Below are 15,265 nucleotides of genomic sequence, written 5' to 3'. Positions count from 1 at the left end.
TTTAATTAATTTTATTTTTGTAGTGACATTAGCTGTAGAAAGGAAAAAAATCCGACTGCCTGTTAATCAGCAAAAGCTGGAAGCACAAAGTTAATGCTCATAACAAATGATATTAGAGAAAACTGAAAATCTCTTTTCCAGCGATAATACTATACAACATTCAAGTTTCATATATATACTTTAAAAAGGCAGAAAACCGTAATTTCTCAGCATACTTTCACTATTAAAATGCAAATTATGCATTGACAACATATTTAACAGTTCTTATTGCTTCTGTTTAAGAGAGAATTGATTATGTTTATAATGTTGAGGGGGAGCTTTTCCAAATCATTGTCTGATTTTCCTTAAGAATTGAGCTAAGTAAAACATAGTAGCAATATTTTATAAAATCTGATGGTAGGCTCACATTGTAATTTGTAAAACAAATTTGATCTTCATTTTTGTCTCCTTATTTCAAACCCTACTTATTAGTGTTATTATTGTTATGATAAAAATCTTCCCTGTAAGTATCATGCAACAGCCTAAAATTGTGCACAAGTGTAAGCTGTAGTCCTATTTTTATGGTAACATTTTATTTGTTCCCTGAATTTTAAACTTTGTCTAATTGCAGGGAACAAAACCATGAGCAGGCTAAAAGCCAATGTACAACATTGAATGTTAGGTGAAAATATATTTACTGCAGTTGTCTTTGTCTGAATCCAATTCACAGAAAGCACACACATTCTTTTTTGCTGAATCAAGTCTAGTACCTCCAATTTAAATTTCATTAACTCCTTCAAACATCCAGGAAGAGTTGTTCCAGAAAGAAACAGAAAATGAAAAAGTGAAAGTGAGCTAGTCCAAGTTATGTCCATTTCATTGACCTGATTTTTTTCCAAATAAACAGTCCAACTCTTTAAACACTATTAATTAACATCAGGACGTGATATGCATTTCATATTTGAATTTGGAAACAACAACATACATTTTCTAAGTTTACAAACTTTTGCAGAAATTCTGTAAGGCTGTAGGCCAGACTGGAGCCTTTGGATGTTTATCCATGCGGGTGAGTAAGAGAAATAAACTGTTTGTGCAACATAGTTGGAATTTTTCCATTGCTGTTAGGAATAAGAGCAAAGAACCACCACACTCCAGAAAATCCTCCCCCAGAGAAAGAACATAAATAAAATAATAAAATAATAAAACCCCAGACAATTCAGTAAAGGTTTCTCAAAATTAACAAAAATGTTGAATATACAATATTATGACTTACATGAAAGTGACACAACCACGCACAGAAGATGTAAAGTGCAAGGTGTACCCCTTGCCTGCCCTATTCCAAACCTGCTTGATGGTTTGGAAAGCAATCGCAAAGAGATTCTCCTCTTCACCCACCTCACGTACAATTGCACTCACATTGTCTGCTACTGGCAATTTACTCTCTTTTGCCTCAAGGGAAACTAGAGCACCATGACTCCTAGACAGACACCAACCCTCACTCAGGGTTAGAAGGAAAAATAATGAGTTTCTCCTATTTATTATTTTCTTTTCCTCCCTTACTCCTTTTCTTTTGCTTGGTTATTTATAGCTTATTTAGTACTGAAGTCATCCAACTAAACAGCATTTTCTGATCTATAAGATACAAAACATATTGCTTAGACAGATTTATAATTTCTACTTGTTTTAGGGAATGATTAATTCTACAAAAATTAAAGCATGCTTTCAAGACCCTCTTGTTATTGTTGGACTGTATCTTAATATACAATGAAATATAATCCTTTGAAAAGTTTTTTTTTCTAATAAATGTTATCTGCAACAGTTTTAACAGCAATAACAGCTCTGTTCAGTTTTTTCTTCCTCTATTACTTATCTTCTATAACTATACTCTGTCAGTCATTTTACATGGAGATTGTTCCATGCAGCAACTAAAATTTTCTATCTTTCACCATTCAACTAAACCATTCTGTAGAACCATGAAAGGGGTAGTTTATGCCAAATATTAACAATTTAGTGATTTTTTGTAGGGAACAATTTTTAGGAATACATCAAACAAAAAAATGCAAAAGAGAAACCTAGAAGAAGGTAGTTTATGAATTTATAGCGAGGTTACTGTTCTCAGTCTAGACAGTTAGTTCTTTAACCATCTAGAGTAGTATTGGTTTGTTGAATTGGTTATTGTTCCTTTAGTTTGTTTGGTTTATTTGGTTGGGGGTTTTTTGTGGGTTTGGGCTACTGTGGGGGTTTTTGTTTGTTTGTTTGTTTGTTTTCAACAGTGAAATTAAGTTCTTAACTGAGATTTTGAGCTTTACAAAATATGCGTTTTTCTGAGTGCTCCCATCACCACCAGGTACTGCTGTTGACTGCTTCCATGTAACTGGCTTAATCTGTAGGAACAGAAGCTGCAAGAGTACAAAACAAGCAAAGCACTCAAAACGATGAAGGGTATGTTGGAAGGGGACTACTATTATATTTGATAAAAGACTTACAAAGTAGCATGAGAAAAGGATACAAATGTAAGAGCAAGTCAAAGAAATAAAACTGCACAGTATTCATACTTCATTAGAAAAACTGCCCAGACATCTCAGTTTTAATTGGCTGATACATCTCCTAGAAATTATTTCCAGTAAGGAGGAGAATTGCAATGCTAGTGTATGCAGAAATAGCATCACCATAAAATCAGGCTTACTTTAGCCAAAAGCTAAAATGAATTTGTATCATTTAACTAACTACATTTGATTAATAACACATAACCTCCCAGTGATTCAAATCATGCCTTGTCCAATAAGCAAAAGGTATGCTAATGTAATTTTAAGGCAATCAAAGAATTAAATAGAAATAAATCAATAAAAATAAATAAAATAGCCATCAGGAAATATACAGTGTTTTAATGCTTAGTAGACAACTGTACTTCCTCACTTGACCATCTTTGTTCAAACCTATATGTCTATGTTCTCAAGTATATGTTTACCCTCTCCTCAAGGAGAGGCTGGCTCTAGCAGAGCCCTTTGGAAAGGGAGGAGGCCACTTATATCCCCAGGGAGCTGTTGAGTATCATCAGGGCAGGAAAGGTTGCAGAGCTGGCAAGGGAGATGCAGCACGAAGGCTAGAGCTCATGTAGAGGCTAAGAGGCAGCAGAGAGGATGAGTCTGGCAGCAAGGCCACAGACACAGTGGAAAGAGCTTCTCTGGGACAGAAGGGAAAATGAACAAATTTTGCTGTTGTTCAGAAAGTAACAAGTGAATTGAACTGAAACACAAAAGTAAGTTCCACTCTACAGGGACACAATTGGCAGGAGAAGATTAACACGCTAGTCCATTTATTTCTGTTCTGTTTGCTCATTACTCTGAGTTCTTTTGATTTTGAAATCTAATAATCTCTTTTTTACATTTTTACTTTTGAATAAAAGTTATTTTTGAATCTACACCCTTTTGGTCCCGTCGGGGAGTTTCTCTAGGACGATGTTCAAACACATCTGCTCTGCAAGAGTGGCCAAATCACTATCAGAGTTTATATCTGCACAGATACAGAAGAAGGCTACAGCTGTGACAATGTGCTCACAAAGGATAAAAAAAAAAAAAGATAAGGATCATATCCCTTATGAAACGACGACAACGAAGCTAGAGACTAATAGAATGTTTCTGTAGGTGATGCGATGCTCAGGCAAGATGACAATTTCACCTTCACTGTCACGAAATGAGGAGACAGAGTGAAAATCATCTTACTCCTCACTCTCTTCAATTGTTTCCATCTCATTCATGTTATTTCCAGAGTGGCTAAAATATCATTACTGATGTTTTCCTACTCTTCATACTGGAAATAACACTGTTAGCACTTCCATTGCCCTGCAAATATTTTTTGCAAGTATCACTCAGACTTAAATCCTACAATATTGGTTCTTTTAATACCTTACTAATGGATTTCAGCTTCTTGAATAGATATATTTCCTTAAGTTTTTTATGCCTTTTATGTTATTTTCCAGCTTGCTAACCTCACTTTCTTTAGTGATGTCTGATTGCCATTATTTTCCTTCTCATCGTCTTCTAATAACTTCATTTCAAGTTCAATGAAGTTGGTAAGCCCTGATCACACCTGTTTTATGTCTATTGTTTTTGTCCACAGTAAAATTCATTTTTATCCATCAATTTTCTGTTGTATTTCTTCATCCTCTAATCTTCCCCAGCCCATGCAGTACCATTTTTACCTGTGTTTCCTTTCTCTGCACAAACAGAAATAATCCAGATTTTGGTTTAACATCAAAGACATAAATAAAACACATTGCAAGAAAGTCACTTGCTGCTGTGTGCATACTTGGTTTTGATTTCAGTCTGCTTTAATATCTTATCACTCCAAATTCCTTCTTTCTGTCTTTTAAAAAATTAAAATATCCGTATGTCAACTGAGCTCCCTGCCACTTCTTGTTAGAGAATTCAGGCAAATGCTGTCTACTTTTTCTTATTTTTTGAAGAAGAGTTTTTACTTTGAACTCTTGACCTCTGCAGAAAAATGTCTCCCTGTCTGCTGCTCTATTTCTTTTCAAATTTTCAGAAAAAGTCTATTGCAAACTCAAAACCAAGTCATCCCTAATTAAGTGATATAGCTGGATATTCTTTTGCTATTCAACATTGCACCTTCTCTATAGAAATAAAGAAACTTTCATAACCTTGCTAAGTAAAATTTACCACATTAGCAACATAAAAAATTACACTGACATAATTCTCCAGTTGTCGGGTTTACTGTTTTCCTGCAACAAGACTACCTGACCATTTGTTCTTTTTGTAAATGTTTTATACTTAGATTAGGTTATGATTTCCTTGTTGATGAGTTGTGGAAAGTATTATCAATTGCCACCACAGCACCTTTGTTTTGTTAGGTGCAGTACATGGAAAGACTAGAAAGACACTGTATTGCCCCATAGCTTTTCAAGATAAAGACATGGCACATGCACAAATGTCATCAGGTTATAAAGGAATAGCAAACTGTTGTCTTCAACTGAGCCAAAAATGATCATATGTATCCTCTTCACACTTCTAATAATGGCATGCTGTCGTGGTTTAGCCCCAGCCGGCAACTAAGCACCACGCAGCCGCTCGCTCACTCCCCCCGCAGTGGGATGGGGAAGAGAATCAGAAGAGTAAAAGTGAGAAAACTCATGGGTTGAGATAAGGACAGTTTAATAAGTAAAGCAAAAGCCGTGCACGCAAGCGAAGCAAAGCAAGGAATTCATTCACTCCTTCCCATGGGCAGGCAGGTGTTCAGCCATCTCCAGGAAAGCAGGGCTCCATCATGTGTAATGGTTACTTGGGAAGACAAACGCCATCACTCCAAATGTCCCCCCCTTCCTTCTGCTTCCCCAGCTTTATATACTGAGCATGACGCCATATGGTATGGAATAGCCCTTTGGGCAGTTTGGATCAACTATCCTGGCTGTGTCCCCTCCCAGCTTCTTGGGCACCTGGCAGAGCATGGGAAGCTGAAAAAAAAGTCCTTGACCAGTGTAAATACCGCTTAGCAACAGCCAAAACATCAGCGTGTTATCAATATTATTCTCATACTAAAACCCAAAACACAGCACTACACCAGCCACTAGGAAGGAAATCAACTCTATCCCAGCCGAAACCAGGACACATGCCTTTCCCCCACTGAGACTTCTTCCTCTTTTATTTTAGTTTGTGTATTAAAATGACATCTGGCAACTGACAGTTTAGTAAACTCCTGTTTCACAAATGCTTGTATTCTTCTCTTGTTTCTTTGTTCCTAGAATAATTTATCCCAAATCAAATGGCTATATGTTTACTCAAATAAAGCTTTCTCCCTCAGTGACTTTCTTTATGGTAGCTCTACTTCCATACTTAGAGTTGGATATAAATATATATGACTATCTTTATCCAATCCAGTTAAAGGTTTTCATTTCTTGATTGGCCTTTACGTTTATGCCTTAGATTACAATATCAAGTGCAGTTGTATAAAAGAGAAATCCCCCTGAATTTTGGCAAAAACACTGATTTGACATTGATGGTAATTGAGATAAAAGCCTAATTCAGGAAGTAAATAATTTTATTATTGCTAACAGAACTTAATGAACAGAGAAGTAAACAATCTTAGTTAAACTATTAAAATAGTTTCCTGCTAAAGCAGAGAGGTGGAGAACTTGTAGGAGATGGTGATAAAACTTTCTGCAACAGTAGCACACATCAAAACCAGAAAGGAAAATAAGTAACAGGATAAATCATGCATACTGAGATCTACCTTTTTTTCCTTTTGTTTGAGATTAATATTTTATATTCCTTCACCATAACATCTCAGGACAACTACTATAGTAAGACTTGAACTGAAATCAGATCAACTGTAATTTGAGATTCCATGAACTTCCAGTTTCTTCTAATAGACAGTCAAGGAGAGCCACAATTGTAAGCTATACAACCAAAAATGAGATAAAGAGGAGGCATCTTTAACAACCTCGCCAGTAAAGGCTGTTAAGAGAGGCAATAATGACAGAGCAGGCAAGTGGTGGCATGCGCTGCAAAAAAGGAAGTTTCTAAACATAAAAATAAAACAAAGGTGGCAAAAGTAGAGCTAAGTTTCTATCATGGTTTTCCTAAGAGAACAAGAACTAAATGCTATGCACAAAGTTATTAGGTACAAGGTTATACCTTGGACACACAGAGTAAAAATACTTGCAGATAAATCAGAGCTGTACAGATGCAATTTTAAATGGTTAATTTTAAAATGTTTTGTGAACTTTTCTTGTGCTACTGAGTAATGGGCTTTCTAATGAAAAACTACTTTTTATTAAAAAATAATGAAAGCAGGGATTTAAGAGAGGAAATTAATAGCATGGAGGTGAGTCTATTAAGAGCAGCTTGAACAAACTGAAAAAAAATATCATCTGAGCTTAAAAAGATATTTTAAAGTTGTCTTAAATCTGTTTGAGAGAGGAAATCTACTACTTTTGTTTCGGTGGAGTCTGGCAGCATTTATGACTGTTGTTTTAATTCTAAGATTCTTCTTTTTGTATATGATCCATTCATTATATTAAAAACTGATTGTGATGTTGTGATGTTAAAAACTGACTAAATTCTAAGTATATGTAGTTTCATCTGCAGTTTAAAGTATACCAAAACATAAAAATGTCTAAAGCTAACATATCAGAAGGGAACAGATACTTCATTGCACTCGTCCATGGAGGAGAGATGTGGATGGAGACGAGAATTAGCAGTGTTGAGACATGTATTTTCTGCCTAGTACTCAGTGATCACATTTTTGTAGGGTTTGAATAGCTAGAGTTTGATCTATATGATCTAAGAAAAAGATAACTTATATTCTGCAACTAATAACTTATAATTATGCAAGTTGTAATTACTGCAATGAAGAGAAGTTACAGCATGGAAAATGGTATGCTGCCATCAGCAAAACTAAACATTTCTATCGATTTTCAAACATTTGTATCTAACGTGCTTACCATTCAAAAGTGCTGATCTACAGTTCTTGAAATGCTACTTCTTCAGTGCTGGCACCCTCAGCAATTGCCTAGTTTGCTTACAGGATGGCCTGCTCCTGCCAGCACCCCTGATCAGTTTGTAAAACGTATGTGGATTCTCCTGCCTGCACACTCCTGCCTGCACACCAAGACCCCACATAAAGCATCTTAGTTAATTCCACATGCTCTGACTTCAGACCCTGTTTTTCCTAAAATGCTGGACAAGATCCTGCCACTAGAGGCTCAGGATATCGTCAAATTTTTGCATCAGTACGATCAACTGTGTTAGACTGATTATGTGGTATGAACAGGCTGCTCATAACTTTCCTATGTTCAGTTAAAACATGGTGAATGGCTGAAGGGAGAACAAAAAAATATTGTAAGAACTAACTCAAGGCAAATTTCCAGTTGCGCTTGCATTAGTTCTACCCTCTGGGAGACTGCCTGCTTGGTGTGCCAGGTAAAGTGATGCCATCAAAACAAATGAACAGGGTTTGGCACAGAGCAGCATAACAGAAAGAGGGAAGAGGGAGGAGGGAGGGAGAGAGGAAAGAAGAGGAAAGAGGAAAGCTTTGTCTGCCACAGCTTCTTTTGTGGCCCACAAGTCATGGATTTCTCAGAAAAGAAGCCTCAAAAGCTCTGTGTATGGCTTAATATATGTTCTTTTCTTTACCTTTCCTTCTGAAGCAGCAGCATTACTGGCACCAGGCATTTGGGAGGAGCACAGAAGTACAGGATCTCTGTGTCAATGGCTTGAGTGGTTTGCCTAAAAATCTTGTAGATTCTGAGCATTTTAACAGATTAAGAGAAGTTTAAGAAAATCTATTGTACTACTATAGAGGATTCATCAAGAGCAAGAACTCTCATAATTTTCCAGAAATTAACGTGGGAAATAAAGGCAGGGGTGTCATTGAACAGATAATTAAAAAAAAAAAAAAAAAGGCATATAAAGATGCTTTGAAGCTTACCTCTCCCTTAAAGGACAAATCAGCAATTGCACAAGTGCAAAAGCCAAGACAGATGAACGCACTGATGTGAAGTCTGCCTGTTTCTCACATTAAATCCAATTCCTTGAATATTGATTGCCATTTTTTTCCTCCAGTTTTAGGCTTTTGTAGTCTTTTAGACACAGTGGAGTTATATACCAGCATAAAACTAAAATGATTCGGTGGTGAATGGTTCACACATATATTGTGAACACTCATAGATATTCTGTCTTCCCAAGCCTTTTATATGGGATGTTGTGGTAAACAGTGCATAACATAAACATAATGAGGTGCATTGTTTTACCAGTCTGAAATGCCATGATCTAACGTGAGTGTTTAATTCTTACCAATTACACTAGGAAGGACATGATAATAGAGAACTTAAAAATGCTAATGAAATAGCTGAAAGTGACCAAGCCTAAATTTCCAAGGTCACGGTAACACAAGTTAAAAGGAATATATTGACCCCAACAGAGGGCCTGGTGATCAGTTTAACTGAGGCAGAGGTACATGTCTGTGATTATATTATCTGTCTCTGAAACAGCTTAAGTGCAAATTTCTTAATATCAAGACTTTAATATCATTGCTCCGTTACATAATATCCGTGTGAAAGTCCTGGAATTCCACTTTAAAATAATTTTCAGGTTTATATAGATAGATTTTTTAAAAAATGCTGACACACATACCACTGTTAATTCTTGTTTACTTAAAACACAACCATCCCTGCCAAAAATAATGCCTAGAACTCACGGAGTGGAAAACAAGGTTTTATGAGATTCTCACAAGTTAAAACAAATGCAAGCATTTAAGCAATAAACAAAAAAACCAATGAATGTAAAGTTTACTTAAGTTGAATGTGCTGGTTTTGGCTGGGATAGAGTTAATTTTCTTTCTAGTGGCTAGTATGGGGCTATATTTTGGATTTGTGCTGAAAACAGTGTTGATAATACAGAGTTGTTTTAGTTGTTGCTAAGCAGTGCTTGTACTAAATCAAGGACTTTTCCGCTTCCCATGCTCTGCCGGGTGCACAAGAAGTTGGGAGGGGGCACAGCTGGGACAGCTGACCCCAACTGCCCAAAGGGCTATTCGTCATGCTCAGCATAGAAAGCTGAGGAAGAAGAAGGAAGGGGGGACGTTCGGAGTGATGGCGTTTGTCTTCCCAAGTACCCGTTAATGCGCGATGGAGCCCTGCTTTCCTGGAGATGGCTGAACACCTGCCTGACCATGGGAAGGAGTGAATGAATTCCTTGTTTTGCTTTACTTGCGTGCGTGGTTTTGCTTTCCCTATTAAACTGTCTTTATCTCAGCCCACGAGTTTTCTCACTTTTATGCTTCCAATTCTCTTCCCCATCCCACTGGGGGGGAGTGAGCGAGCGGCTGGGTGGGGCTTAGTTGCTGGCTGGGGCTAAACCACAACATTGAGGAATGCCACAATATAAATACAAGCCCTCAGGTAAAGCAGCTTTAAGATATGTGATGAAACTACTTATCTTAAAAAAATTGATTGTTGGGTAGGCTTTACAAATGAGACTTCATGAACCAAAGAGCTTCTATCTAGCCACCTAAAATGAGAACATCATTATCTTGTACCACAGAAAATAATTTTCCTCCAAAGTAATAAAAAGCTTTTAAAAGCAAGAATAAGTCTTTTTAAGGGTGTGTGAATACCATAATACTTTCATATCCCTGAAGACTTAGAGATATTTGGTTGCACCTCTGATCTCCACATTCCCAATTTGCCAGTGTTGTTGTGATTACTTTGTGGTATCTTCCATAATGATCAGATCTTGAATTTAATTCCATGGAAGTGTTCAAGACATTACTTTTTTTCTATTCAGTTTTTATTCTTTAAACTACAGAAACAATAGAAAAATGCTGATAAGCTTTATGTATAAACAGTAAAGACATGCAGCATACCTAATATACTTTTTACATGAGCATTCTGACAGTACAGTTTTCCTTTATACTCTATTTATTTTTTAAATTTTGCCAGAGAGCGTAAACATCCCTGTTATTCTTGTATTGAATTTTTTTTAATCTCATCCAGTACAGCAGTTTGACTGCTGTAATCATTTCATGATTTAAACTCAGATCTGATAAGTGCAAAATGTGTAGTGGTTTGGTTTTTGGTTTGTTTGTTTTTTGGTTTTTTGTTTTTTTTTTTGTAATGGAAGTCCCAGAGTATGAAAAATGGAAAGAGAAATTTGAAATGATTGCTTAACACACTAATGCTTCCTACCTTAGTTCACTGATCCTCTGCAGTCTCCAGGCCCACTTTGAGTCCCACTGGGGCTTTGGGCTCACAGACTGCAGTGAATTTCTGAAGTTATGCTTTTTTGTCACATAGGTTGTTTTTTCTCAGTGCTAAGAAATTCTAGAGAGAAAAAAAAAAAAGTCATAACTTTTTACAGTATTTGAGTACAACAGCCCATTACAGAGCGAAGAGAACAGTTTTTGCTTTGGTGGATGAGAAGTTACTACATTCTCACCTTTTACAGCAGGTTTGTCACCTGGTGAATACTTCTGGTGAAGACTGAATGGATAAAAGTTAGATATGCTGAGGGATGGTAAAATGCAGAAATAAAGTTCTTCCCTCTCATGTTACAAGGGTCAGAGTCTTGAGAAAATAGCAAGTTGATCCAAAGTCGTGAGCCAGTGTCCATTCACTCCAGTGCTGCTCTGCAAATAGAACAGGCACAGGATGCTATACAGGAATTACAGTGTCTTGTATTCGTCTTGCTGTAATCTTGTGCCACTAATTATAGATGACTATCTCTCTTGCTTAGTTCAGACTCATTTCCTCTGAGTCATATGTTACTTTAATTGTAACTATGCCCACCACAGTTAAAAGTGACAAATAAAGAAAAGCCATTATCATAGTCATTACTGATTTCCAGGAGATCTGAGAAGGCCTAAAATTGTAATAGAAAAATCTGGAAGCAATGAATACCTAAAAGCCTGGTTGAACACACAGTAATATCAATAGTAAGATACATGTTTACATTAATGGCACTGGCCTCTGCCTGCCGGCAGCTTTTCCCCTGCCGGCCCCTGTACTGGTGGCATTTCCCCGATATACAAAAGATATAAGTTTACATTAATGGCACTGGACCAGACTCTATGTCTGACTTCAAGTATTAAGAAAAAAAAGACATTTGATACTATTTAGGTTGATATAAATTGACCTGAAAGTAATCAGGATTCAAAATCATCCTGTGCCAGACAATAATTTGAAATGCAAGTTAATTAAGAAATAGTTGTATAAAAGAATTTGAGACAGAAAACATACAAGATCAAGAAAAATGTTCGATTATTTTTATGTGCAGATTTGGTGTACCAAGAACCAAGTTTAGGAGAGAGCTAAGAAAGCAGAAAACCCTTTCAGGTATGGATTAATGGTTCAGAAATATGCCTTTGAAAACTCCAAATCCTGAGAGATGATTAATCATTTTGTAGTTCGCCATGAAGTATTTTTAGCTGCTTTAACAAAGACAGAAAATTGCTGCCTTGTCTACTGAACACTGAAAGAAGATGGTTATGAATGTTTCTGAAGTTCATATTTTCCAGAAATGCTTGAAGTAAGCAGTCATTGCTTTTACTGCGCTATTTGGATTTCTGGATCAAGATTAACCTTTTATATCCATTACTTCATGGCATTAGGTGCCTCCCTCTTTGCCATTACAAACCTGAGAGAAGCTCATCTTTTCCTTGATTTAAATACTTGTGGTTTTATGAAGAGGAAGAGGATCATTAGGAAGGAATTTGTAATCTTGGTTCACAGACTACCATGGTTATCATGAAAGGTCTCCTTCAGAAATGAAAAAAATCTTTTTAGCTCTTCCCTAAATTCCACAAATTCACAAAGTCAACCCTTCTACACAGTTCAATCCAAAGAGCAGAGCTTAACCTCGCAGAAAATCCACAAATGGTTTTTCAAAAATGATTTTTTCAAACAAACTCTCAATCTGAAGCTTGGCCTAAGGACTGTATTTTTTTAAAATGACCTTAAGAAAATATATTTTTCCAGGAACAAGTATGGAATCAGACACAATTATTTCTGTAAAATGCTAGAGAACCACAGAATATTTATTTATTTATTTATTTAGAATCGAATAGTTTTGTTGGAAGGGACCTACAACAATCATCTAGTCCAACTGCATTTATTTATTTATTTTTAAAACTAAGTGAGCCCATCCTATAAAAAGTATAAATACTTGCCTAATATCAAGAACATGCAAGAACATCAGTGGGACTGAATAGTACTTGAAGTGAGGCAGGTGCTGAAGTCCACATTGCTTGGCTTATATTAAAAAAAAGGAAAAAAACCCTATAATACTGGTAATTGTCATGTAATACAAAACTTTCATTAAGTGATCTGATAAAAGTTTGAATACTTACGGAATACCAGGTAATGAATTGTAGCAGTATTTATCAGTGTTTTGAGTATTCTATAAAGAGTGATAATTAGGAAAATAAGTCATTAGGTACACTAAATTTTAAAATAAAGCACTTGATTCTAGCCTCTAACAATTATACTCAGTAAATCACAGTTCCCATGGCTTAAGTGAGAGCAAGGACATGTGATTATATCATCAGGGAAATTTCATGAGCCCTAAAAATATTCTGTGGTAACTTCCTAATGTTTATTGTTACTTCTATTTTAAAATATCTTATACACCAAGAAACACACTATGTTCCCTGTAAAACCTGAATAAACGATCTTTTCACAAGGCCCACTCCATTAGCCATGAATTCTACAATGTCGTAAGAATTGATCTATGATACAAAACTAATATAAATAGCTATTTAACAGAAAGAAGATACTTAGAAAGACTTGTAATAGAACTGGCAATGAACTTATGTTGAATAGAAGCCAAATAAGTCTCTTAGATTTTAATATAAGGTGCATATCATGACAGTAATTGCATATGTGGCATGGCAGAGATCCCATGTATAACCCTATTATTGCCTTGCCAATAAGCCATTAGCAGTTCAAAGAGAATTCAAACAATGACATTAAGCCAACGTATGAAAGCTACTTTTGAAACTGAAAAAAGGAAGACATGTATACCTTGGCTAAAATAGAAATTAGAAAGAAATGGCTTAGGACAATAACAAACTGTTACTGAAGGATGTAAATCCTTCGCTAATTAAGTGAAAAGAAGAGATTAATAGGTCCAGGAAAGTAGGAACACTGACAAGTTTAATGAATAAAAATAAAGGTCTTAAGAGAGGACAGAAAAAAAAAAGAAAGGAAAAAAAGAAACACATTATGGTATAGTAAATGATTTAACTTTGAAAGAATCTCTTAAGGAAACCAGAAGAAATTATATAATTTGCATAATTTAAGCAATATGCTTAAGTCAAGGCACTAGAAAAGGTATTGCTCCTGCCCCTCCCAAAATGCAACTGGAAGCAAGCAGACAAGCTGACCTGCTTTTCTGTCTTCAGCAGCTATTATTTTGTACTGGTAAAATATCCCAAGCCCTAGTAATAATATCAGAAACTACTGGACTGGAGTAATTAGCTGAAAAAAAGAAAGAGAGAATAGTGTATTATAAGAAAGCATTGCTTTCTTACACCTGTTGCTATTATACCTTAGATAGCTATTATATCCATCAGCAAGTTTTCAGGCAAGACTAAACCCTTCCAATATTTCAGACGTATAAATTTCCTGTATAAAAGTTATTGGTAATTATCAGAAGGCGACAGAGGACTGAAAAGAGAGAGAAGTCCTACAATGTATTCTTACTTGAGAGCCTGAAGCATAGAGGGCTAAGCACAATGAATACACATTGATTACATAACTACATTTTTCCTCCTTTTGTAAGTAAAATCTCTACTAGCATATTGTAATGCAGCTTGTTCACTGAAAATCTACAGAAATGAGTCAAAGTTGATTTTTCTCACAAACTCCAAAAGACAAAAAAATACATATGAAGCAGAACTTAGCCTCTCAAGACTTATCTACAATCAGCATACCACCGAGAAAACTAACAACAGCAGTAGGAATAGGTGTACTTAGTAGTGACATAGATTATCTGTTAAATAGAAAACTTTTCATGGATGTTCCCAACTCAGTTGTCATCGCTAGCAATTATAGCAGATGTTTACATAGCAAAGTGATCGTAGGAAAGTATTTTTAGCTGCCTTAGAGGATACAGGGATCAGGAACAGCAGAGCTCACACTATATGTGGTGTCAAGACTTTCTTGTGTACCAGCTTGCCTGGTGTCAATTGTCGTCACATTATTGTTCAAGAACCATTGACATAGAAAAACATTTGTTTTACTCTAGTCAAAATTACCTCTTTCCTTTTGTCTTTTATCACTGATTTTCAGCTACATTTACAGCTAGCATTTCAGTAACATCTTTGTTGTAGTTAAACCACAATCAGTCACTGCATCCTACCAGTGTAATATGACTGCTAATTTCAGACCTCTTACAGTTCTTTAGTTCATCCGTGTTCAAAATTTCCTTCACAGATGAAAAATGATACTTCAGGTAATGTTATTTCTTTTAAAAGTTCTTACCTTTTTTCCCCCCCGCCCCCGATATTCTGGCAGTGTTGCCTGTTCTTGCTGAGATGGCCTCTCTTTACTAAACTTTGGGGTGACAAGAGTCCTTCCTGATTTGTCAGGTTGGACTACGCAAAAAATTTGTGACCCTCTGTTACATGACATTATGTTCCAGGCAATGATAATGAAGGCAGTGAGGAGAGAATAGAGGAATCTAGAGTAAATATACACTGAAACTTAGACATTTTTACATTATTTCTTTTGTCATTTGGATTGTCCATCTATAAAATTTCATTGTAATTGTCT

The sequence above is a fragment of the Mycteria americana genome, chromosome 4, assembly GCF_035582795.1.
Source record: "Mycteria americana isolate JAX WOST 10 ecotype Jacksonville Zoo and Gardens chromosome 4, USCA_MyAme_1.0, whole genome shotgun sequence".
Taxonomy (NCBI): Eukaryota; Metazoa; Chordata; class Aves; order Ciconiiformes; family Ciconiidae; genus Mycteria; species Mycteria americana.
This window is presented reverse-complemented; position numbering follows the sequence as displayed.